This window comes from Bos taurus, chromosome X (assembly GCF_002263795.3).
Source record: "Bos taurus isolate L1 Dominette 01449 registration number 42190680 breed Hereford chromosome X, ARS-UCD2.0, whole genome shotgun sequence".
NCBI lineage: Eukaryota > Metazoa > Chordata > Mammalia > Artiodactyla > Bovidae > Bos > Bos taurus.
This window is the reverse complement of record NC_037357.1, coordinates 66274196-66301305: the sequence shown is the minus strand read 5'-3', so window position 1 is coordinate 66301305 and position 27110 is coordinate 66274196. Positions and strand designations below refer to the sequence as shown.

The 27110-nt window shown below is 36.5% G+C and overlaps 1 protein-coding gene across 4 annotated transcripts in view; it reads right to left on the bottom strand.

Moving 5' to 3' along the window:
- The window catches only part of CHM (CHM Rab escort protein), a 249791-nt gene that overhangs the window by 100364 nt on the left and 122317 nt on the right, over positions 1–27110 (bottom strand). The window lies entirely within an intron of this gene.

Below are 27110 nucleotides of genomic sequence, written 5' to 3'. Positions count from 1 at the left end.
CGTACTTGCAACACTAGAAGATGTGGTAGGGAAAAAAAAAACCTTTGGGATTCTCAGACTTAGACAACAGCAACAAATTTGTTTATACAATGATACTTACCATATTGAGCAATCTGGAGGAACTGTTTTAGTTTTCAAAGATTAGAGTAGTTTTGACACTATGCATAAATTAAGGCTGGGATACTAAGTAACTAACTGGATGGTCAAAGTAAAGATTATAAACCTTATGAAGGCCTTTTTTAAACCAAACCAAAAGGATTCAAGGGCTTCCCTGGTGGCTCAGTCAGTAAAAAATCCACCTGTGATGCAGGAGACCTGGGTTCGATTCCTGGGTTGGAAGATTCCCCTAGAGAAGGGAATGGCTACCCACTTCAGAATTCTGGCCTGGAGAATTCCATGGAGAGAGGAACTATAGTCCATGGGGTCACAAAAGGATTCAAACTGATTCTGATTAAAAAAAAAATCAATTTAAATTTTGCATTCTTCATATCTTCTGTACTGTCTAAGTTTCTTATCATAAGCATGGATATTCTGATAAGCAGGAAAAGAAAAAAAGTATTTCCTTTTAGGAAAAAAAAAATAAAGGTCAACGTGCTGCAAGGTATAACCAGAAAGTGTACAGTAGCAAGTTAGGAAAGAAAATATCAAAAGCGTAAACAGAATCCTACGCTGCTGAAAATACATCTGTTCAATTGGCTTTATGAAATTAAAAATACATTAAAATCTAGAATCACAGAGAGCTAAAGTTCATACATCTTATATAGTATTTTTTTCTCCTGAACAAGACATCTAAAATTTTTTCCCTTTTCCCTAAAACTCAAGGAAACTTATACATTGGCTGTTCATAAGCTATCTTTCATTTAACAAAATAAAAGTGATAAAAGTCATCACTCATAGATGAATTCCAGATCTCTTATGAATTTTATACTCATATAAAACATGTTATTATGTTTAATAACCTAACTGTTCTCAACTGGAATGTTCTGTGAGACTATGTGTCTTAAGTTTGTGGGGGGGAAAAAAAGGGTGGTGTTATGGTGGGACCTATGCAGAGACTACAGCCTCTCTTACCTATGCCAAGAGAGACTATGTCTCTCTTATCTAGGTCTTCCCTGGTAGCTCAGTCGGTGAAGAGTCTGTCTGTAATGCAGGAGACCCAGATTCAACCCCTGGGTCAGGAAGATCCCCAGATCCCCTGGAGAAGGAAATGGCAACCCACTCCAGTATTCTTGCTTGGAAAATACCATGGGCAGAGAAGCCTGGCAGGCTACAATCCTTGGGGTCACAAACAGTCAGACACGACTGAGTGACTAACACTTTCACTTTCACTTATGTCAAAGCCTTTAAAAATTCGCAGGGTATGTCCCTGGGAATGGGTCAAACATGCAAAAAGATGGATGCATAATGTATGTTGACAAAGGAGTTGAGAACTACTGGTTGTCTAAATATCGTATTCTTAACAAAACAAGAGGGCATCCCACAAAACAGAGAACGTCAAAGCTGCCCAAGGACCTTTCACTATGCTTTTGTGCTTTGCTGTCTTTGGCATCCTTCCTTTTGCTATCTAGCTTGTATTTCCCATAGACATTAGGTGTTTTCTTTATACCATTTCAACATATTAACTACAAGTTCCAAACTGACATTAAGGAATTAAACTCACATAGATTTACAAACTTAACTTGGTATTTCTAAAGAAAACATTCCTACTTATGGGGAGGTTTTACCCGTGGTCTGATATCTTCCAGGGGGAACAAAATGCACACAAGCTCAAGTTTAATCTGCAAGGCTGACAAATTCATTTCTTTAATCTAATTATGTATCATATATGAGGGTATTTTTAAAAATATTTCTAAATGCAATGATCAGGTCAATTTTATTAGTATATTTTATTATTTATTTGTTAGTATATTTCTGTGACTAAGAAATATTAGTATTTCGACTAATTAGTATTTGTATTAGTATATTTCTGTGACTAAGATCGGGAGAAGGCAATGGCACCCCACTCCAGTACTCTTGCCTGGAAAATCCCATGGATGGAGAAGCCTGGTAGGCTACAATCCATGGGGTCGCTAAGAGTCGGATATGACTGAGCGGCTTCACTTTCACTTTTTACTTTCATGCACTGGAGAAGGAAATAGCAACCCACTCCAGTGTTCTTGCCTGGAGAATCCCAGGGATGGGGGAGCCTGGTGGGCTGCCGTCTATGGGGATGCACAGAGTTGGACACGACTGAAGTGACTTAGCAGCAGCAGTGACTAAGATCATCTCCATAAAGAATGGTTAATAGCAAAAACATTCATTCTGTTCAACTGACTGAACATCAAGAGTATCAGTAATGTTTACTGGGCCTTGAAAATATTAGCTCCAAAGTTTACATTCTAAGGAAAATTCTTTTCTACTCCAGGAAGTATTCAGGAATAAAGCAGTATTTCTTTTCTCATGTAAGTTTGATAATATTTGATATCTAATTATCATAAAGCAAAAACTATTGGAGATAAGTAATACAATCTCATTATGGCCAGAATATTTAAGTTGAAATTTGAAAGTAGATGACCAAATGGTTCTGCTTTACACTTGATTTATCTGTACTATACAGACACTGTCTTAGTCTGCTATTCTTAAAAGAGTCCATTTTAAGTATTAAAACATTCATGTACTAAACAGACGTTCAATAGTGTTTTTTTACTTCTACTTTAGAAATATGAAGAAAACTAACATTTGTTTGCAATTGATTTGTTTGTGAAAGAAGTACATCATAACATGCACCACCACAAGGCAGGAAAAAGTCAGGTCTAACCTCACACAAAAAAAAAATGACAAGTACCTTTTGCTATGCTTTTGTGCTTTCCAGGCATGGGGGGAAGTGCCGCGCTAGATTTCAGACAGCAGGGGTTCTGATCTTGGTTCACCCACCTCTACCCTAACAGGATGACAGGTAAGTGCTGATTTTGAAGACATCATGGAAGGTGGAACACTTCAGTCAGAAATTTGGCTCTCAATTCATTAAGCATTTGGAACCCCTCCACCATACCTAAGAACCTGAAATTACATATGCACAACTTAACAAAGCTTGGAAATTATTTTATTTTATATAACAAAGGCTCATGTAGTGCTCATTATGTGCCAGGTACTGTTATAAGGTGTCCCAGACTGCTCAGAGGGTAAAAATTCTGCTTACAATGCAGGAGATGTTAGAGACATGGGTTCGAACCCTGGGTCGGAAAGATCACCTGGAGAAGGAAATGGCAACCCACTCCAGCATTCTTGTCTGGAGAATGCCATGGACAGAGGAACCTGGTGGGCTGCAGTCCATAAGGTTGCAAAGAGTTGGACACAACTGAGCAACTAGCACAGCACAGCACTGTTTAAAGAGCTTTGCAAATACTGATTTCCTTAATCCTTGTAACAGTCCTATATTGTTATTTCATTTTTACACCAGAAGGAAACTAAAAACACAGAGGAGTTAACCAGGAGGTAAGTGGCAGAGCCAGGATTCAAACTTAGAATGTCTGACATCAGGGTCTCTACTCTTAACTACTATATTACGCCACCTCTAGGAATATGATATGTTAAAACATAAGATCAGGATCAAAGTCAATTGCTCATTCAATAAATATGAATTATTTAAAAGGGTTTATTTTAGAGTTAAATCCTTCTATTTGTAAATGCACCTGAAGAATATGGGTCTATGCATATGGTTCAGTTCAGTTCAGTCACTCAGTTGTGTCCAACTCTTTTTGACCCCATGGACTGCAGCACGCATATAGGACCATGCATATGCACACAGGATCACAATTAGATTGTACATTCAAAACTGAGTATTTTCAAAGTCTAATATAGCCAAAAGAGATTTACTTAAGAAAAACAGCTACATACAGATTCCATTTTTCTTCTGAAAACTCCAGTTGGGAAACCAAAATTTTCAAAAATATGACTGTTTACAAATACATGTGCATTGAATGAAAAAATGTAAGGATACCAGTCTAAAAATAAACCACGGATTTCTGATATTCAAAGTATATGAATTTAAAATTGTAGGAGAGATTAAAAAATTAGTTGAAACTAGTTTGGTTTCCTAAGTAGGCTAAGTATATCTTCCTGTTTATGCTACTCATTTGTTTAGCAAATTCTGTTTACATACAGCGTATAAAGTAAAAACATTCAAATTGTTGTGAATACTAAAGTGGTTGAGATTTAAATTGATGAGGTTTTGCCATATGGAAGTGGGGTGTTTTTTGGCAAAACTTTCATTCTATGCCAAAATATCAAGCAAGGAAGAACCTATTGCTTAATTTGGGGAGAGGGGAGAAGATGAGGCATGAACAAGTAGAGAAATGAGGAGGAATGGTTAAAAACTAAATTATTTCAGCCCCAAGAGAGATCTCTTTTACAAATTATTTCTCTAGTACATGAAAGAACAGTTTCTATACTGCAGTATTTAATTTCTCTCCATGGTAGTTTCTAATTAAATTTTCAAAATATTTAATCTATTAAGCACCTATTATGTGCCAGTGAAAGTTCTAATCAGTAAACCATGTATGAGAAAAACATACCAAATTCAATAGCAAAAAAGAAAAAATTATGGAGTACCTATTTATGTGCTAGTAACTACAGGACACATAAAGATGACTCAATTTTATACCACAAATCTAGCTATCAACAGACACAATTATTAGGTAATTTAATTACACAATTAAATTCCAAATACCAGATTTGTTTGTATAAACTGAATGCTGTATAATATATAAATTAATATTTCAGTAATTGCAAAAACATTCTATATTCATTCTAAATACCAAAACTGTGAAGTCATTCACAGTTATTTTTGTTATAATACACTACATTGGTGATAGACAATTTTCAATGTACTTTTGCTAACATGATCACATTTAAGTCTCACAATAGCTCTGGTCAGGAGATAGGATTAGATTTAATTAGCTATAACGCAGGTAAAACAACTGAGGTTCTGAGAATTTAAATGACAGGTTCAAGTTTGTGCAAACAATAACAGTTTTTGAGCACTTAGCTTTTGAGCACTCATTACCAAAGTTGAATATAAACTGATGAGTATTTGGAAATGAACAGCATTATTACAACTGTATACAAACACCTTAATTAGATCAATCTGGAACAAAACCAAATTAAACAAGAGAAGAGAATGCATGGAAACCAAGCTATCTAACGTAGCTGGCAAATGAAGCCTTCAGTTCAGTTCAGTAGCTCAGTTGTGTTTGACTCTTCGCGACCCCATGAACTGGAGCACGTCAGCCCCCCCTGTCCATCACCAACTCCCAGAGTTCACTCAAATTCACTTCCATCGAGTCAATGATGCCATCCAGCCATCTAATCCTCTGTCGTTCCCTTCTCCTATTGCCCCCAATCCCTCCCAGCATCAGAGTCTTTTCCAATGAGTCAACTCTTCGCATGAGGTGGCCAAAGTACTGGAGTTTCAGCTTTAGCATCAGTCCTTCCAAAGAACACTCAGGACTGATCTCCTTCAGAATGGACTGGTTGGATCTCCTTGCAGTCTAAGGGACTCTCAAGAGTCTTCTCCAACACCACAGTTCAAAAGCATCAATTCTTTGGTGCTCAGCTTTCTTCACAGTCCAACTCTCACATCCTTACATGACTACTGGAAAAACCATAGCCTTGACTAGATGGACCTTTGTTGGCAAAATAATATCCCTGCTTTTCAATATGCTCTCTAGGTTGGTCATAACTTTCCTTCCAAGGAGTAAGTGTCTTTTAATTTCATGGCTGCAATCACCATCTGCAGTGATTTTGGAGACACCAAAAATAAAGTCTGACACTGTTTCCACTGTTTCCCCATCTATTTCCCATGAAATGATGGGACCAGATGCCATGATCTTAGTTTTCTGAATGTTGAGCTTTAAGCCAACTTTTTCACTCTCCTCTTGCATTTTAATCAAGAGGCTTTTTAGTTCCTCTTCACTTTCTGCCCAAAAGGTGGTGTCATCTGCATATCTGAGGTTATTGATATTTCTCCTGGCAATCTTGATTCCAGCTTGTGCTTCTTCCAGCACAGCGTTTCTCATGGTGTACTCTGTATATTAGTTAAATGAACAGGGTGACTACATACAGCCTTGACATACTCCTTGTGCTATTTGGAGCCAGTCTGTTGTTCCATGTCCAGTTCTAACTGTTGCTTCCCGATCTGCATATAGGTTTCCCAAGAGGCAGGTCAGGTGGTCTGCTATTCCCATCTCTTTCAGAATGCTCCACAGTTTATTGCGATCCACACAGTAAAAGGCTTTGGCATAGTCAATAAAGCAGAAATAGATGTTTTTCTGGAACTCTCTTGCTTTTTCCATGATCCAGCAGATGTTGGCAATTTGATCTCTGGTTCCTCTGCCTTTCCTAAACCAGCTTGAACATCTGGAAGTTCACGGTTCACATACTGCTGAAGCCTGGCTTGGAGAATTTTGAGCATTACTTTACTAGCGTGTCAGATGAGTGCAATTGTGTGGCAGTTTGAGCATTCTTTGGCATTGCGTTTCTTTGGGATTGGAATGAAAACTGACCTTTTCCGGTCCTGTGGCCACTGCTGAGTTTTACAAATTTGCTGGCATATTGAGTGCACCACTTTAACAGCATCATCTTTCAGGATTTGAAATAGCTCAACTGGAATTCCATCACCTCCACTAGCTTTGTTTTTAGTGATGCTTTCTAAGGCCCACTTGACTTATTCCAGGATGTCTGGCTCTAGGTGAGTGATCACACCATCATGATTAGCTGGCTCATGAAGATCTTTTTTTGTACAGTTCTTCTGTGTATTTCTGCCACCTCTTCTTAATATCTTCTGCTTCTGTTAGGTCTATACCATTTCTGTCCTTTATCAGATCCATCTTTGCATGAAATGTTCCCTTTGTATCTCTAATTTTCTTGAAATAAAGCCTTAGATCTTTATAATCTGGTTTGCTCTTTGAACTGGCTTGAAAATAAAACACATTTCACATATTGTATCTATTGCAGTTGCATAATAATATAAGGTTGGTGCAAAAGTAACTGTGGTTTTGCTTTGTTGAATTTTACTGTTTGATACTGGAATACATTCTTAAATAAATGTGCTTATGTTATGCATCATTTTAGGGCATATTTCCTGCTTTATGGGTTTTTTTTGTTTGTTTTGTTTACCAACTGAGCTGTCAGTGAAGCCCAATGACTTATTACTTGCTGTTTATTTTATATGTATTTTAGAATATGGAAATGATGTTAGAAAAAGGCAAATTCGAGGGATTTTTTAAAATGTATTTATTTTTTAATTGAAGGATAATTGCTCTACAGAATTTTGCTGTTTTCTATAGAACATCACCATGAATCAGCAGTAGCTGTACATATGTCGCCTCCCTCTTTTCTTATTCAAGTTCAAAATGGGTAGTAAAGCAGCAGAGACAATTCACAACATCAATAACACATATGGCCCAGGAACTGCTAATGAGCATACAGGGCAGTGGTGGTTCAAGAAGTTTTGCAAAGGAGATGAGAACCTTGAAGATGAGGAGTACAGTGGCCAGCCATTGGAAATTGACAATGACCAACTCAGAGCCTTCATTGGTCATCCTCATATGAGGAGTTGCTGAAGAAATCAACATGTACCATTCTATGGTCATTTAGCATTTAAAGCAAATTGGAAAGGCAAAAAACCTCAATAAGCCAGTGCCTCACGAGCTGACTGGAAAAAAAAAAAAAAAATTGCTTTCAAGTTTCGTCTTCTCTTATTCAATGCATCAGCAAACCATTTCTTCATTGGATTGTGCCGTGCAACGAAAAGTGGGTTTTCTACAACGACCAGCGATGATCAGCTAAGTGGCTGCACAGAGGTGAAACTCCAAAGCACTTCTCACAGCCAAACTTCCATCAAAAAAAGGTCACGGTCACTGTTTGGTGGTCCGCTGCCAGTCTGATCTGCTACAGCTTTCTGAATCCCAGCAAAAACCATTACATCTGAGAAGTATGCTCAGCAAATCAATGAGATGCACCAAAAACTGCAACACCTGCAGCAGGCATTGGTAAACAGAAAGGGCCCAATTCTTCATGACATCACCCTATGCTTCACAAGTTGAATAAATTGGGCTACAAAGTTGTGCCTCATCTGCCATATTCACCTGACCTCTCACCAACAGACTACTATTTTCTCAAGCATCTCGACTACTTTTTTGGGGGGAAACGGTTCCATAACCAGCAGGAGGCAGAAAATGCTTTCCAAGAGTTCGTGGAATCCTGAAGCATATATTTTTACATTACAGGAATAAACAAACTTATTTCTCATTTGCAACAATGTATTGATTGTAATGGTTCCTATTTTGATGAATAAAGATGTGTTTGAGCCTAGTTATAAATGGCTTAAAATTCACAGTCAGAACTTGCAATTACTTTTTCACCAATGTTAATATATTGGTTCCAAAGAGATGGGTTAAGAATCGTTTTGAATGCTCCTTAAAGTCAGTTAATACAATCACACAGTGTTACCTTTCAATGTAATCAAACTAAAATTTCAGCTCTAAACATGGACTTATTTCAAATATCACTGGAATTAACTTGAATATCACTCTTGCCCTATACATAGTCACCTTTCACTCTAATACAAGCTATTAGAATTATTTTAAGACTTGGAATAGTACACATAGATCTGGAATAGTTACTTGAGGAGAAAATGATTGGGTAAGTTTCTGTACCTACCTATGATGATAATCTAGTATCTGAATTAGTTAGCATGGAAGAAGTGAAGGTGCTCAGTTGTGTGCGACTCTTTGCGATTCGATGGACTATAGCTTACCAGGCTCCTCTGTCCATGGAACTTTCCAGGCAAGAGTACTGGAGTGGGTTGCCATTTCCTTCTCCAGGGGATCTTTCTGATCTGAGGATTGAACCTGGGTCTCCTACATTGCAGGTAGACGCTTTACCCTCTGAGCCACAAGGGAAGCCCATAGTTAGCATGGAAGGGTGCTATTATATAAAGTAGAAACTCCAACTGTATAATTTAGGTAGCCAATATAATACTAATATATTCATGAGAGTGACCATAAATCCTCTAGCATCACACGCTTAAATGTAATATAAGTTTTAGTAAGAGGTTAATCTCAAATTAAGAGAGTTTTTCTGTCACAACCTGAGGAATAATGCAGGCAAGGACACAAAAGCATTCCACTGTTTTATTAACAACAGTGCTCACTGATCTGTGAATAACCTGGAAAAAAATGAAGAGTATTGAGTTATTTTACCAATCTATCCATCCATCACCAGAGAACAGGTTTCAAAATGATGGATTATATCACCACCTTGCAGTTTATCGCACACAACATTCTCTCCTCAAGGGAAAAACAAACAGGTGATCATACAGACATCATCATGCTTACACTCTACATTATGTATCATCTCCATGCCAATATCAACTATTAACTAGAGGGAAAACTGTTTTGAAAACCACATACAAAAGATTCAGAAAATTAGGTATGTCACTGTTTTTTTTACCCTCTAGTATTTTACAGTTTATAAAAATTCTGTTCAAACAATAGTTCTCAAACTTCATAGAGACAAGCTTTCTTGTCTAGTTAATTTACTCCACAATGCTATTCTAATAAGGACAGCTCTCAATTGAAATTGTACATTTCAGTGGTTCCTAACATTTTTAAGTGGTGATACACTCCTTGAGACACTGACAGAAACTAGGAACCTCCTAAAAATGCAGCTATGCACATTACACACACAAAATTTGGCATGCAATTTCAGGTTGTTTACCCAAAAATTCCTGAAACCTAGGTGATTTATTCCAGGCACTTGGCGCCAGGTTAAGGACCCATGAATTTGAAGAACTCCTATTATTATACCCAGCCTTCCACTGCTGTCTATTTAAGCTAAGCTATGTATTTTTAAGATGATGGCTATAAGTTGTCTTATGTTATAATTCAAGATAGCCAAATTAAAAAAAATAATAATAACAGGATTGTTATTACTGGTATTCTTTAAATGTGTAGATTGAAAAAAGGGGAAAGAAAATACAATGTGATTATTGTTAACAGATGATGGGATTTAGTTAATTGTAATAATAAATAGTAATACTTCTGTTTCTGTTTTCCAAAAATTTTGTACATAAAATTACATTTCTTAAATAATAAAGACATAATTTCATGAAGTATGATGACACCAACAACAGGAAAATGATTAAATAAATTATGGCACTTAGGTCCATATACCAGAGAACTATTCAGACCCTTACATTTTAAGTATACATATACATACATGTTCATACATAGACATCTGGGAAGATATGCAACTAACTTAACAATGGTAGAATACAAGGTAGGAAACAGGACTTCCATTTCTTTATAAAAGTGAGTGTGTGTGTGTGTTTTCTTTCTTTTTTTTTTTTTTTTTCAGTATTTTCTTTTTTTCCCTAACTACTAAAAATGTTATATGTTACCCAAGAATTTGTTTTTCAGTGGATATCTAACATCTCCTGACAGGTACTTTGCTAAATGACCTACATGAATTACTCCACTGATCCAAGTGCCAAGAGATTTTGAACTGCTCTGTTCTTTAAAGAATTTTTACATAGTTCCAGATCATAGAATCAAAAATTGAGAAGTAAGATTTATTCTCCCTGCTTATCAACATTTAGCTAGAGTAGACTACTCCAAATTATATACTGAGTTGGACTAAATCAGTACTTCTCAAATAGGCATTATTTTGCCCTCAGGGACATTTGGCAACGTCTGGAGATATTTTCATCTGTCACAAGTAGGTAGGTGAAGGTGGTGGCATCCAGTGCATAGAAGCCAGAGATGCTGCTATATATCCTAAAATGCACAGGTCAGCTCTTACATCACAGCAAAAATTATCCTGTCAAAAAAGTCAACAGTCCTTTGATTAAGAAACTCTGGCCTAAACCAACAGCCTCTGGAATAATTACATATCTCACAGAAATGGACCATGTTCAATGACAGGGTAGGGTCAGACCACTAATGGTTCTTGGCACAGATTGAAGCCAAATCTTCTTGATCTTTCTAGATGGGTTAACAGAGCAGTCTGAGATTTCTGTAACTTCCTAAGTGTCATCTGTGTGCCTTGATTAAATTAATTTCACATCATATCTATTTAGGCTCCTTCAAATAATTTCTGGGTACTGATGACATTCATTCTTAGATTGCACATTCTGGAACCTTATGAAATATATTTTCTTATTCTTTAACTGGTCCATGAGTGTGCATTTTCTTTTCTTTCCTCAACTACAGTAAACACTACTGACACTGCCATCAAAGTCTATGTCATATTCTTTTTCGTATATATCCACTACACCAAGGAGATTACTAAGCAGAGAACAGATGCTTAAAACTAGCTGTTGAATTAAATGGGAAGAAATTAAAATAATCAAGCTAACAACAAATGACACAGATGCTTCATCACAACTTCCTGTCACTTTAACTAAATCTTTCTTGTTGATTAGAATTAGGCACAGACAGCAATTCACCTAGTTGCCTCCTCTTCAGCAGTGTTCCCTAAACAAGCAGCATCAACATCTGGATATATGTTAGAATGCAAATTTCCAGGCCCCATTTCAGATCTGCAAGTCAGAAACTCTAGGTATGAGACACAGTAATCTTTTAAAATCTGACATTAAGTGAAAGCTTGAGAAACTCAGCTCTATGAGTCCTTTAACACGCAATCTTTGCAGCAATTCATATATACTAACTATTCACTCAACTTATCCATCAAATACTTAATGAATGACTAATACATACCAGGCATTGCACTGGGGCAATTCTGTATAACTTCCTAACATCAGAGTTTTAAAAAATTATTACTATGGTTTTGTAGGCACAAGTCTAGCCAGTTGATTACACTAGGGTCAGAAAACCTGCCACCTACTTCTGTAAATAAACTTTTTTTGAAACACAGCCATGTCCATTCTTTTACATATTATCTAAGACTGCAAACAGTTTCAACCAAAACCATATGGCTTGCAAAGGCTAAACTATTTACTATCTAACCCTTTACAGAAAAAAGTTTGCTGACCCACTGGATTACAACACAAATCTGGCTCAGTGCCTAACTTGGTTTCATATTTGCCCTCGTGGCATTCTAAAACAGCCTCAATAGCAACAGCAGTGATAATTATCACAATCATAGTAAGAGTAATAACACCTAATACTTCCATAGTATTTACTAAGACTAGTTTAAGCACTTTCTACATACTAATTCATTTTAAACCTCAGAACTTATGAAGTAGATACTATCATTATTATCCCCATTGAAAAAAATGAAGAAATGGAAGCACAGAGAGGTTAAAGAACTTTCCCAATTATACACAGCTAGTAAATGGTGAAACCAGGATTTGGCCCCTTGGTCTGGCTCTAAAATGCACACTCTGGTTCAGTGCACTAAACTTACCTCTCCTTAACACCACTAGAACACAGATATCTGCTTTCACCTACCCAAAGAGGTACCTGTAAATAACAGTTCCAATAGCAGTATTTTCCAAGTTTTCCTATATCTCTCTGGTCTTTAGAGCCAAGAAGCACCTTGGCTATTCACTATTTAGAGCCTCTTCTTTTTATAAGCTCTTAACGAATGATTATCTGATTAAAAAAAAAAAAAAAAAGCTATTTTTTTCCTACAAAACTCCAAACAATGGTTCTCAACCCTTGTTATTAAGGTCATGGATGCCTATGAAAATTCACTGAAATTATGCATATTTTATATTTTATAAAGATATAATCTGCTATGTATAAATTCCAAAGTTAAGTGCACCTTAGGTTAAGAACCTTATCATATTTCAATGCAGTTCTATTCAGCTGCAGTGTTGCAAAACGAAAAATGTGTAGTGATCCATTATGAAAATATTTCTTACTTAACCATAGGATCTATATACTCAATGTTCAATTAATTAATCCATTTCAATTTAATTCACTCTGGCCATTTTTGAACATTTAATTTCAAATACTGAAGGCTTGATTCAATAATCAAGCTTTACACTAACACACACATACACACACTGCACTTGTCAAATATACAGTTAGACACAGGGCCAGATTTTGTACCTAGTTGAATCATGAAGTTCTACTTGTGACACTGTGGGAGGACATCAAGAGGATTTAGAGCATAAAACAGATCAATGCTAACTAGTCCCAAAAATGTGTAAAACACAATGGCTACCTGTCAGGAAGCATTTAACAGGAGGCTTCCTGTGTGCTCTTTTGGATCTGTCAGGAATCCTCTGTCCCTTATTAACTCCTGAATATTCAGGAATTAAGAGGAGTTGGCAAACAGCTCCCGGGGCTGAGGAATGCATGCGTTTGCTTCCTTAGTTTTTCCATATGGTGATAAGTAACTATTTATGATCCTCTTCCTTTTTATGAACCATATGGTAAAAGTGATTATTTAAAACCCTCTCTTTTTGATATAGATTGCCTTATGATAATTTGTAAGTCTGGACTTTTGATTTTTATCTTTGCTGAAAATAGCTATCTTGTAAGACAATATACATACCCACATTATGTTGAATAAAACACCTTTGCTCCACGAGACCTTGAGTCCCCGTGTCTTTATTTCTCTCTCTCTCTCAGGTTAATTCTTTGAAGCGCAGAAGCCCGCTGACCTCACTTTCTTACCTGGGCTTCTAAGACTTCTCGAGAAAGCACACTGTGCCTTCACCCCCTCAGAGGGCTCCTGGTGCCTATGTGAAGCAGTGCAAGCTCCGTGTCAAGAGCTTTATTGGTTTCCTGTGTAAACCAAAGAATATCAGTCTCTTTCTCTCTCTCTTTTACTTTCTTATCGTCAACTCCAGACAACCAGGTTCCAGTCCATTAAAGGACCTGAACAGCTACCAGGCTTATCTGCATTCAGTCATTTCAGTTCAGTTCAGTTCAGTCGCTCAGTCAGTTCAGTCGCTCAGTCGTGTCTGACTTTTTGCGACCCCATGAAACGTAGCACACCAGGCCTCCCTGTCCATCACCAACTCCCGGAGTTCACTCAGACTCACGTCCATCGAGTCAGCGATGCCATCCAGCCATCTCATCCTCTGTCGTTCCCTTCTCCTACTGCCCCCAATCCCTCCCAGCATCAGTCTTTTCCAATGAGTCAACTCTTCGCATGAGGTGGCCAAAGTACTGGAGTTTCAGCTTTAGCATCATTCCTTCCAAAGAAATGCCAGGGCTGATCTCCTTCAGAATGGACTGGTTGGATGTCTTGCAGTCCAAGGGACTTTCAAGAGTTTTCTCCAACACCACAGTTCAAAGGCATCAATTCTTTGGCGCTCAGTCTTCTTCACAGTCCAACTCTCACATCCATACATGACCACAGGAAAAACCATAGCCTTGACCAGACGAACCTTTGTTGGAAAAGTAATGTCTCTGCTTTTGAGCATGCCATCTAGGTTGGTCATAACTTTCCTTCCAAGGAGTAAGCGTCTTAATTTCATGGCTGCTGTCACCATCTGCAGTGATCTTGGAGCCCAAAAGAATAAGGTCTGACACTGTTTCCACTGTTTCCCCATCTATTTCCCATGAAGTGATGGGATCGGATGCCATCATCTTCGTTTTCTGAATGTTGAGCTTTAAGCCAACTTTTTCACTCTCCTCTTCCACTTTGATCAAGAGGCTTTTGAGTTCCTCTTCACTTTCTGCCATAAGGGTGGTGTCATCTGCATATCTGAGGTTATTGATATTTCTCCCGGCAATCGTGATTCCAGCTTGTGCTTCTTCCAGCCTAGCGTTTTTCATGATATACTCTGCATATAAGTTAAATAAGCAGGGTGACAATATACAGCCTTGACGTACTCCTTTTCCTATTTGGAACCAGTCTGTTGTTCCATGTCCAGTTCTAACTGTTGCTTCCTGACTTGCATATAGGTTTTTCAAGAGGCAGGTCAGGTGGTCTGGTATTCCCATCTCTTTCAGAAATTTCCAGTTTATTGTGATCCACACAGTCAAAGGCTTTGGCATAGTCAATAAAGCAGAAATAGATGTTTTTCTAGAACTCTCTTGCTTTTTCCATGATCCGGCGGATGTTGGCAATTTGATCTCTGGTTCTTCTGCCTTTTCTAAAACCAGCTTGAACATTTGGAAGTTCACAGTTCACGTATTGCTGAAGCCTGGCTTGGAGAATTTTGAGCAGTACTTTACTTGCATGTGAGATAAGTGCAATTGTGTGGCAGTTTGAGCATTCTTTGGCATTGCCTTTCTTTGGGATTGGAGTGAAAACTGACCTTTTCCAGTCCTGTGGCCACTGCTGAGTTTTCCAAATTTGCTGGCATATTGAGTGCAGCACTTTCACAGCATTAGTATTATCAAATGCATGCATACAAGTTATAGGGGTGTGAGGGAGATCGATTTGTTCATGGTCTGTTTTTCCTTTATCAATTAGGTAAATTTGGGAAGTTGAAATAATTGCTTTATTCATCTAAACTGGTATTATCTATTGGTCATAGAATTAGAACATGTTTCTAGAACAATGTAAGAATAGCCCTTATTCTCTTCTGCCTTTTTTTGAAGGGGTAGTGATTATGCACTGACAGTGAGAGGAGAAATAGCAAATTACTACTTGTTAAACAATGAATACTTAAAAATCCCCCGAAATAACAATATTTGTATTAACTTTCTCTTTTTTTTTTCCAGAAAATGTTGTTTGAAGACACACTACATAAGAAGATAATTGTGAAGAATGAATATCAGGACATGTGGATTCTAGCCTCACCCTCTTTTTATGTTAACTTTCCTCATTTGTAAAATTAGACAACCAGTCAAAACAATTTAAAAGCATTCTTCCAACTTTAATTTTTTCTGTTCCATAACTAGCAGAATAGTAGGGAGAATTTTACAAGAAGATGGATTAAGGAGAATGCTGTTGAAGAGGAAGAAATATACTGTTAAAGAACCTAGATCCATAACCTAGTCCACACTTCGGTGAAGGGGAAAGAACATTGGAAGCAGACACTAAAAAGCACCTGAAACGTTGCTCTTTCTGACAACATGCAGTTTAAGTCATAAACTCATAAAATTTTCCATCAGTATAATCTTTGGTCAATTTTAAGTCTTCTCTTAGTTTTCAAATATGTTTACCGAGTTTAGCAAACATCTCTTAGATTTCTGAAAATTCTCTGAATAAAAAAAAAAATTGGTTATTACAGAATAAAATAAGCAGGTTACTTTGGTCTGAAAGACGTTTTGTACTAGGAGTTCTCCAAATGGAACAATACAATATTCAGTAAAGCATATATTTTGATCTTTGACTTTAGACTAAAGAAAATATTTTCTTAAAGCAGAAGAAAAAGACAAAGCAATATAAAATGTCTTACATTGTATATTAAAAAACAAATTTCATGTTTATAACAAAATCATGGTAGTATCTATGTGGCTTATTTGGGGCATCATTCTTTCTGCCATTACTGAATGAATGTATCAAATGGGAGATTTCCTTTCCTGTCATTCTGTGCTATTCCTATAATCTTGAGCAAGTTACTTATGTTTTGGACCTTTGGTGTTCTGTCATTCTCTTTTTATTTAAAAAAAGCTATAAGTTAATCAAGGTGTGCTGAAAATTTCGTGAGGTAGATGGCACATCTATTCAATTTTCCACATATAATATTCAGGAAAATGCCATTTGAAGGTAAGTACGCAATACCAAGTGGTGATTTCACACACACACACACACACACACACAATTTACATTACATGTTAAATGTAAAATGGACTCATTCTTTATGTTTTAACAATCTCACTACATTAAAGCAGAAAAAGAAATAAAAAATAAAATCTAGGCTGAAACCTGAAGAACCAAAGGCTGAATTATCCGGTAAACTATCAGTTAAATACTCTTTCTTCACAAAAAACAAGTAACAATCTCTAGGCAGTCTAGGTTTATTAAAAAAAAAAAATTTTAAATGTAGTTTTTTAGATCCCATAGATACTGCTTTATTTCATACATTATAAAAACATGACACAGTATATGAAACCTATTCAGAGCTAGAAAGTAGTTCTAAAGGCTACTATGCTACCAACCACACAGATAGCAGAAATAAATTACTTGATTAGGGCTTAAAAAGGACTTCTGTCTGGAAGATAAAGCGTGTGAGTGTTTAAAAACCTGTATACTGCATACATATCCTGCCCAATGTTCCAAAAAAAAATTATCAACCAACTAATACAATAGGGGAAATTCTATGGCTTGCTAGACTGGAAAAATATATAGGTTTCAATGACTTTTCTTCTAGTATGGTCCAATTTATGTATCTTGACACATTAATGGGTAGTAGGTAGTATAATAAATAAGCTTCATTTTCTTTGGTGGAAAAAAAAAAACTACAGATTTAAATTGATAAAAACCTCAAAGGGCGTTTATTCATGGAAGTTATCTCTAGTAGTTAAAATGTTATATGTTTATGCAGGATACATTCAAAATTCAAAGATATGACTTACAAAAGTCTTTGAATCGTTCACATAAATATGCATGTATGTCATTTATAACAGTAGCCTTGATGAGAATACACTGTAACTGGCTGTGAGAAATGCTTAAGAGGGTTATATTAAAACAGAATACAGAATGGTGGTTAGAAATCACAGAACAGGTGACACCTAATTCTGATAACCTAGTGATAAAAAGTGCTGACTATGATGTATAGATGGTGATAGTGTTAGTACAGAACAATATTTATATGAAATTATAAAGCATTATGCAAGGAATCAAATATAAGATTAAAAGTTAATATCCCTAGGCCAAGTAAATGCATTTTTTAAATTTATAACCACACAGATTCATATATATAATATGTAAGAACTCAGAGTTGCCTTGATTACCACAGAATCACCCAAAAGTTTAATATACTACTTCAAACATAAGTCTTTTTTTGTTGTCGTTAATATCATATACATTTAATTATATCATTCTTTGCAAAATGAATTCACTTCAAATTGGAGAGAGTGAGATATAATTTTTATAACAAACATTAAATATGAACCACATACAAAATTCTGAGCTAGGCTCTGCAGAGGATAAAAAGATACAGAGGGCTGAAAAATATATATATTGAGAGGATTACAATCATCTTTGGGAAAAAATGTTTTGTCTAAAAAAATTCAACATGTAAGAATCTCATTCAAATTTTTTATCAGTACAGGACAAACAAATGAAACTTTAAATGTCTTTTCTCTTAAAAACAACAAGTAAACAAAAACTACATAAAGATTTACAAATGTATAAATTAGGAAATGAAATATAGGGCTTCTGTGATAAAATAAGAATGAGGTTAAATATTCTATTTTCATAAAGTGTTGCTAAGGAAGCCAGTGAGCTTCCACTCACTCCCCAGTGATCTGTTCATTCTGTCCCTATTCCTTATCCTAAAGCTGTGTAGGAGTAAGTGGCAAGTGGGAACACAAGAGAAAGTATTGTGTCTCCTTTTGAATTAGGCAATGCCATAGGAAGAAGAAAAGAATGACTAAGAAATCCACGTGTGTCCGTCCTTAGTAGCTCAGTCGTGTCTGACTTCTTGTGATCCCATGGACTATAGACTGCCAGGCTATTCTATCCATGGGGATTCTCCAGGCAAGAATACTGGAGTAAGTTGCCATGCCCTCCTTGAGGGGATCTTCCCAACCCAGGGATCAAACCCAGGTCTCCCACATTGCAGGTGGATTCTTTATCATCTGAACCAGGGAAGACCAAGAATACTGGAGTGAATAGCCTATCCCTTCTCCAGAGGATCTTCCTGACCCAGGAATAGAACAGGGGTCTCTTGCATAGCAGGTGGATTCTTTACCAACTGAGCTAGAAGGGAAGCCCAAGAAACCCACAGAACTCCCCTATTAGTTTTAACTGATAGGAAGAAGTCTGGTCCTGGGGGACATGACACTCCCTGTTCATCCCTACTTTGGCAAGCAACTGGAGGAGGAAGAACTTGTCTAGAAATACAAAGACCTATCTTTCAGAATGAAGTTACTTTCAAATTCATAACCTTCTTACCATAAACAAAATCACACAGTTAAGAAATGCAGATTTGAGAATACCTACTTCCAGTAGTATATTCAACTAGATACTGTGAAGGGACCCCTATTACTAACAAAAAACTATTTCTTACATTAAAAATAATTTTTATTGCATTGCTGAGAGTGAAGGAAATAAGAGAAATATCCAGAGGAAAATCCCCAACCCCAAACATACATAGGCACAGTACAAATCTTGAGCTGAACACAAAGTTTTAAGCAACAAACACTGCAATTAAAAAAAAAAAAAGTCACATTGTCTGTATCAGCATGAGAGCTCTATCTGCAGTTCCTTTATTAAGCAAAGACCCCTTGAAGGGAGTCAGCATGGTCTCAAGTCTTACTGCCTTCTGGCTGAAGCAAAAGACAAATAATCCTTGAAGGAAAGTGTCCTTAATTTGGGCCCCCAGATTTCCACAGATTAAAATGAATCAAAAAAAATAATAATAAAAAAAATAAAATGAATCAAATACAAATTCTCAATCAAAAATAAGCATGACAAAAGGAAATAAATCATTAATATAAATCAACAGAAACAACACATGGCAGAATATAAAATATCTGTATATGAAAGAAATGAACAAGCAAAAGAGAATACCAAACAATGACAAGGAAGACTTCATGGGGGAGAAGCAGAACTTCTAAAAATGAAGGGAAAAAATACTGAAGTAAAAAAAAAAGAATTAAGACATTTCTCCAAAGAAGACATACAGATGGCTAACAAACACATGAAAAGATGCTCAACATCACTCATTATCAGAGAAATGCAAATCAAAACCACTATGAGGTACCATTTCACACCAGTCAGAATGGCTGCAATCCAAAAGTCTACAAATAATAAACGCTGGAGAGGGTGTGGAGAAAAGGGAACTCTCTTACACTGTTGGTGGGAATGCAAACTAGTACAGCCACTATGGAGAACAGTGTGGAGATTCCTTAAAAAACTGGAAATAGAACTGCCTTATGATCCAGCAATCCCACTGCTGGGCATACACACTGAGGAAACCAGAAGGGAAAGAGACACGTGTACCCCAATGTTCATCGCAACACTGTTTATAGTAGCCAGGACATGGAAGCAACCTAGATGTCCATCAGCAGATGAATGGATAAGAAAGCTAAGGTACATATACACAATGGAGTATTACTCAGCCATTAAAAAGAATACATTTGAATCAGTTCTAATGAGGTGGTTGAAACTGGAGCCTATTATACAGAGTGAAGTAAGCCAGAAGGAAAAACACCAATACAGTATACTAATGCATATATATGGAATTTAGAAAGATGGTAACAATAACCCTGTGTACGAGACAGCAAAAGAGACACTGATGTATAGAACAGGCTTATGGACTCTGTGGGAGAGGGAGAGGGTGGGAAGATTTGGGAGAATGGCATTGAAACATGTAAAATATCATGTATGAAACGAGATGCCAGTCCAGGTTCAATGCACAGTTTTTAAAAAATAAAAAAATAAAATGAGACAAAAAAAAAATTGCAGATTAGTTACAAGTGAAGAGAACTAATAATATGGAAAATAGACCTATATAAGGTACTAAGAATGTAGCAGGAAGGATAAGGAAATAGAAAATATGAAAAAGAAATTAAACAATATGGAAGGGATAATGTTAGGTTTTAAAACATATCTATTTGTGGTTCCAAAAAGGTGAAAATGGAAACAGGGGACAAAAACAAATTTGCAAGATACTGACTGATAGTTTTCTACAATAATAAATGACAATTCACAGACAGAGGAAATAAATACAGTTATTTGAGCCATGTGGAATTATTGGTTAAAAAGTTTTAATACTGTTAATTTCATATGGTTTGACCTAAGAGAAAATAGATAACATTTATAAAGAAATGACAATTAACCAACATAAAACTTCTTAATGGCAAAAAAGGAAATCAAATTTTAAAGTACTGAGAGCCAACCTAGAACTCTTTAGCTAATAAATATCCACTCAAGACAAAAAGGGGAAAAAAAAGTTGTTTTCATGTACACACAAACTAGAAAGCATTAACTACTCAGAGCATAAACTAGAAGAATTTTTTAAATTATATACTTCAGAATAAAGGAACACACTCCTGTTAATCGCATTTACCCTGCTTGATAAAAGACAGATTGTCAGATGGAATTAAAAAAAAAATTTAATAGTCTCCTATTAAGAGCTCTAAATTTAGTTGAAAAATGAAGGGATGGAGAAAGATATAATAGGCAAATACTAAAAACTTGGAGTAGTTACTTGATATTAGACAAAATATACTTTAAAGGAAAATGTACTATTAGGGATGGAGAAACCAGACTATGCAAAATATTAAATTCATCAGAAATATTAAACTGGAAACATATATGATCTTAATAAATTGACTCAAAATAAATATAAAATAAAAACTGATAGAATTACAGGGAGAAATTGACAAATGAAAAATCATAATGGGAGATTTCAAAACATTTCACTTTATTATTGACAGATCAAAGATAAACACTTCAATAAAGTAATGTTTGAAAATTACAACTCAAAGCCTTGCTTGTCAGACTTAAAAACCAATAATTAGACAACCCTATAAGCAGAATTGGAGAAGGCGATGGCACCCCACTCCAGTGTTCTTGCCTGGAGAATCCCAGGGATGGCGGAGCCTGGTGGGCTGCCATCTTATAGGATTGCACAGAGTCAGACACAACTGAAGTGACTTAGCAAATAAGCAGAATATATTAAGAAGAGGTGGCAAGAAAGAATACACAGAAAAACTGTACAAAAAAGATCTTCATGACCCAGAAAATCATGATGGTGTGATCACTCACCTAGAGCTAGACATCCTGGAATGTGAAGTCAAGTGGGCCTTAGAAAGCATCACTATGAACAAAGCTGGTGGAGGTTATGGAATTCCAGTTGAGTTATGTCAAATCCTGAAAGATGATGCTGTGAAAGTGCTGCACGCAATACGCCAGCAAATTTGGAAAACTCAGCAGTGGCCACAGGACTGGAAAAGGTCAGTTTTCATTCCAATCCCAAAGAGAGGCAATGCCAAAGAATGCTCAAACTACCGCACAATTGCACTCATCTCGCACGCTACTAAAGTAATGCTTAAAATTCTCCAAGCCAGGCTTCAGCAATACATGAACCATGAACTTCCAGATGTTCAAGCTGGTTTTAGAAAAGGAAGAGGAACCAGAGATCAAATTGCCAACATCTGCTGGGTCATCGAAAAAGCAAGAGAGTTCCAGAAAAACATCTATTTCAGCTTTATTGACTATGCCAAAGCCTTTGACTGTGTGGATCACAAAAACTGGAAAATTCTTCAAGAGATGGGAATACTTGACCACCTGACCTGCTTTTTGAGAAACCTGTATGCAGGTCAGGAAGCAACAGTTAGAAATGGACATGGAACAACACACTGGTTCCAAATAGGAAAAGGAGGATGTTGAGGCTGTATATTGTCATTCTGCTTATTTAACTTATATGCAGAGTATATCATGAGAAACGCTGGGCTGGAAGAAGCACAAGATGGAATCAAGATTGCCGGGAGAAATAACAATAACCTCAGATATGCAGATGACATCACCTTTATGGCAGAAAATGAAGAGGAACTAAAAAGCCTCTTGATGGAAGTGCAAAAGGAGAGTGAAAACATTGGCTTAAAGCTCAACATTCAGAAAACGAAGATCATGGCATCTGGTCCCATCACTTCATGGGAAATAGATGGGGAAACAGTGTTAGACTTTATTTTTGGGGGCTCCAATATCACTGCAGATGGTGATTGCAGCTAAGAAATTAAAAGATGCTTAATCCTTGGTAGGAAAGTTATGACCAACCTAGATAGCATATTAAAAAGCAGAGACATTACTTTGCCAACAAAGGTCCGTCAAGTCAAGGCTATGGTTTTTCCAGTGATCATGTACGGATGTGAGAGTTGGACTGTGAAGAAAGCTGAGCACCGAAGAATTGATGCTTTTGAACTGTGGTGTTGGAGAAGACTCTTGAGAGTCCCTTGGACTGCAAGGAGATCCAACCAGTCCATTCTGAAGGAGATCAGTCCTGGTTGTTCTTTGGAAGGACTGATACTAAAGCTGAAACTCCAATACTTTGGCCACCTCATGCGAACAGTTGACTCACTGGAAAAGCTTCTAATGCTGGGAGGGATTGGGGGCAGGAGGAGAAGGGGATGACAGAGGATGAGATGGCCGGATGGCATCACTGACTCGATGGATGTGAGTCTGAGTGAACTCCAAGTGTTGGTGATGGACAGGAAGGCCTGGCATGCTGTGGTTCATAGCGTCGCAAAGAGTCGGACACAAGTGAGCAACTGAAATGAACTAAATACCCCACTCACACCTATGGATAGATCAACCAAACAGAAAATTAACAAGGAAACACAAACTTTAAATGATAAAATGGACCACTTAGACCTATATATATAACATTAATATATATTACATAATATAACATAATATATTAATATAAAACACATATTAATAAATACACACACACACACAGGGTATTTCACCCCCAAAATATGAATCTCACTTTTTTCTCAAGTGCACATGGGACATTCTCCAGGATAGATCACATCCTGGACCATAAATCAAGCATTGGTAAATTTGAAAATATGGAAATTATTTCAAGCATCTTTTCTGATCACAGTGCAGTAAGGTTAGACATCAACTACAGGAGAAAATACGACTAAAAATAAAAATATATGGAGGATAAACAACAAGCTTCTGAATAACCAACAGATCACAAAAGAAATCAAAATGAAAATCGCAATATACATAGAAACAAATGAAAATGAAAACACAACAATCCAAAATCCTAATGGATTCAGTAAAAGCAGTGCTAAGAGGGGTGTTCATAGCTATACATGCCTACCTCAAGACAGAAGAGAAACATCAAATAATAACACTAAAGGCCAACATCACTGATAAACATAGATGCAAAAATCTTCAACAAAATTCTAGCCTACAGAACCAAAGACCATATTAAAAAGATCATATATCATGATCAAGTGGGCTTTATTCCAAGGATGCAAGGATTCATCAGTATTCACAAATCAATCAATCTGTTACACCATATTAATAAATTGAAAGATACAAACCATATGATAAATTGAACAGATGCAGACAAAGCCTTTAACAAAACTGAACACCCATTTATGATGAAAAATCTCCAGAAAGCAGGCTTAGAAGGCACATACCTTAACATAATAAAAGCCATATATGACAAACCAATAGCAAACATTATCCTCAATGGGGAAAAACTGAAAGCATTTCCTCTAAAATCAGGAACAAGACAAGGGTTCCCATTCTAACTACTACTATTCAACAGAGTTTTGGAAGTCTGAGTCAGAGAAATCAGAGAAGGAAAAGAAATAAAGGAATTCAGAATGGAAAAGAAGAAGAAAAACTCTCACTGTTTGCAGATGACATCATCTTCTACATAGAAAACTCTAAAGAAACAATCAGAAAATTTACTAGACCTAATCAATGAATATAGTAAAGTTGCAGGATGTAAAATTAACACAGAGAAATCCCTTGCATTCCTCTACAATAATAATGAGAAAAGAGAAAGAGAAATTAAGGAAACAGTCCCATTCACCATTGCAAGAAAAAGAATGAAATATTTAAGAATAAATTTAACTAAAAAAAAAAAAAAGACCTGTATATACAGAACTATAAAACACAGATGAAAGAAATCAAATATGACACAAATATATGGAGAAATATACCATGCTTGTGCATTGGAAGAATGAATATAGTGAAAATGAGTATACTGCCCAAAGCTATCTATAGATTTAACACAATCCCTATCCAGCTACCAACAATATTTTTCACCGAACTACAACAAACAATTTCACAATGTGTATGGAAACACAAAAACCCTCAAATAGCCAAAGCAATCTTGAGAAATAAGAATGGAACTGGAGCAATCAACCTGCCTGACTTCAGACTATAATACAAAGCTACAGTCATCAAGCCAGTATGGTACTGGCACAAAGAAAGACATATAGATCAATGGAACAAAATAGAAAGCCCAGAGATAAATCTACATCCCTATGGACACCTTATCTTTAACAAAGGAGGCAAGAATATACAATGGGGAAAAGACAATCTCTTTAATAAGTGATGCTAGGAAAACTGGACAACCACTTGTAAAAGAATGCCACTAAAACACTTTCTAAAACTATACAGAAAAATAAAGTCAAAATGGATTAAAGATTTAAATATAAGACCAGAACTATAAAACGCTTAGAGGAAAACATAGGCAAACCACGCTCCGACACAAATCACAGCAAGATACTCTATGACCTACCTCCCAGAGTAATGGAAATAAAAACAAAAATAAACAAATGGGACTTAATTAAATGCAAATGCTTTGCACAGTGAAGGAAACTATGAGCAAGGTGAAAAGGTATCCTTCAGAATGGGAGAAAATAATAGCAAATAAAACAACTAACAAAGAATAAATCTCCAAAGTATACAAGCAGCTCCTGCAGCTCAATACCAGAAAAATAAATGACCCAATCAAAAAGTGGGCCAAAGAACTAAGTAAACATTTGTCCGAAGAAGACATACACATGGCTAATAATCACATGAAAATATGCTCAACATCACTCATAATCAGAGAAATGGAAATCAAAACCAAAATGTGGTACCTACCATCTTATGCCAGTCAGAATGACTACCATCAAAATGTATACAAACAATAAATGCTGGAGAAAAAAAGGAACCCTCTTACACAGTTGCTGGGAATGCAAACTAATACAACCATTATGGAGAACAGGGTGGAGATTCCTTAAAAAACTGGAAATAGAACTGCCATACGATCCAGTAATGCCATTGCTGGGCATACACACCAAGTAAATCAGAATTAAAAGAGACACACTGTACCCCAATGTTCATTGCAGCACTATTTACAATAGCCAGGACATAGAAGCAACCTAGATGTCCATCAGCAGACTAATGGATAAGGAAGTAGTGGTACATACACACAATGGTATACTACTCAGCTATAAAATAAGGAATGCGTTTGAGTCAATTCTAATGAGGTGTATGTAACTGGAGCCTATTTTACAAAGTGAAGTGAGAAAGAGAAACACCAATATAGTATATTAATGCATATATATGGAATTTAGAAAGACGGTAATGACTACCCTATATGCAATACAGCAAAAGAGACATACATGCCAGAACAGACTTCTGAAAGCTGGTCAATGACCTGCAAAAGAATCAAACTAGAACACTTTCTAACACCATACACAAAATACAACTCAAAATGGGTTAAAGATCTAAATGTAAGACCAGAAACTATAAAACTCCTAGAGGAAAACATGGGCAAAACACTCTGACATAAATCACAGCAGGATCCTCTATGACCCACCTCCCAGAATAAAGGAAATAAAAGCAAAAATAAACAAATGGGACCTAATTAAACTTAAAAGCTTATGTACAACGAAGGAAACTCTAAGCAAGGTGAAAGGACAGCCTTCAGAATGGGAGAACGTAACAGCAAAGGAAGCACCTGACAAAGAATTAATCTCAAAAATATACAAGCAGCTCCTGCAGCTCAACTCCAGAAAAATAACCCAATCAAAAATTGGGCCAAAGATCTAAACAGACATTTCTCCAAAGAAGACATACAGATGGCTAACAAACACGTGAAAAGATGTTCAACGTAACTTATCAGCGAAATGCAAATCAAAACCACAATGAGGTACAATCTCATGCCGGTCAGAATGGCTGCTATCAAAAAGTCTATAAACAATAAATGCTAGAGAGGGTGTGGAGAAAAGGGAACCCTTTTACACTGTTGGTGGGAATGCAAACTAGTACATCCACTATGGAGAAGTGTGGAGATTCCTTAAAAAACTGGAAATAGAACTGCCATACGACCCAGCAATCCCAGTGCTGGGCATACAAACCAAGGAAACCAGAATTGAAAGAGACACATGAACTCCAATATTCATCGCAGCACTGTTTACAATAGTCAGGACATCTAAGCAACCTAGGTGGTCATCAGCAGACGAATGGATAAGAAAGCTGTGGTACATATACACAATGGAATATTACTCAGCTATTAAATATAATGCATTTGACTCAGTTCTAATGAGATGGATTAAACT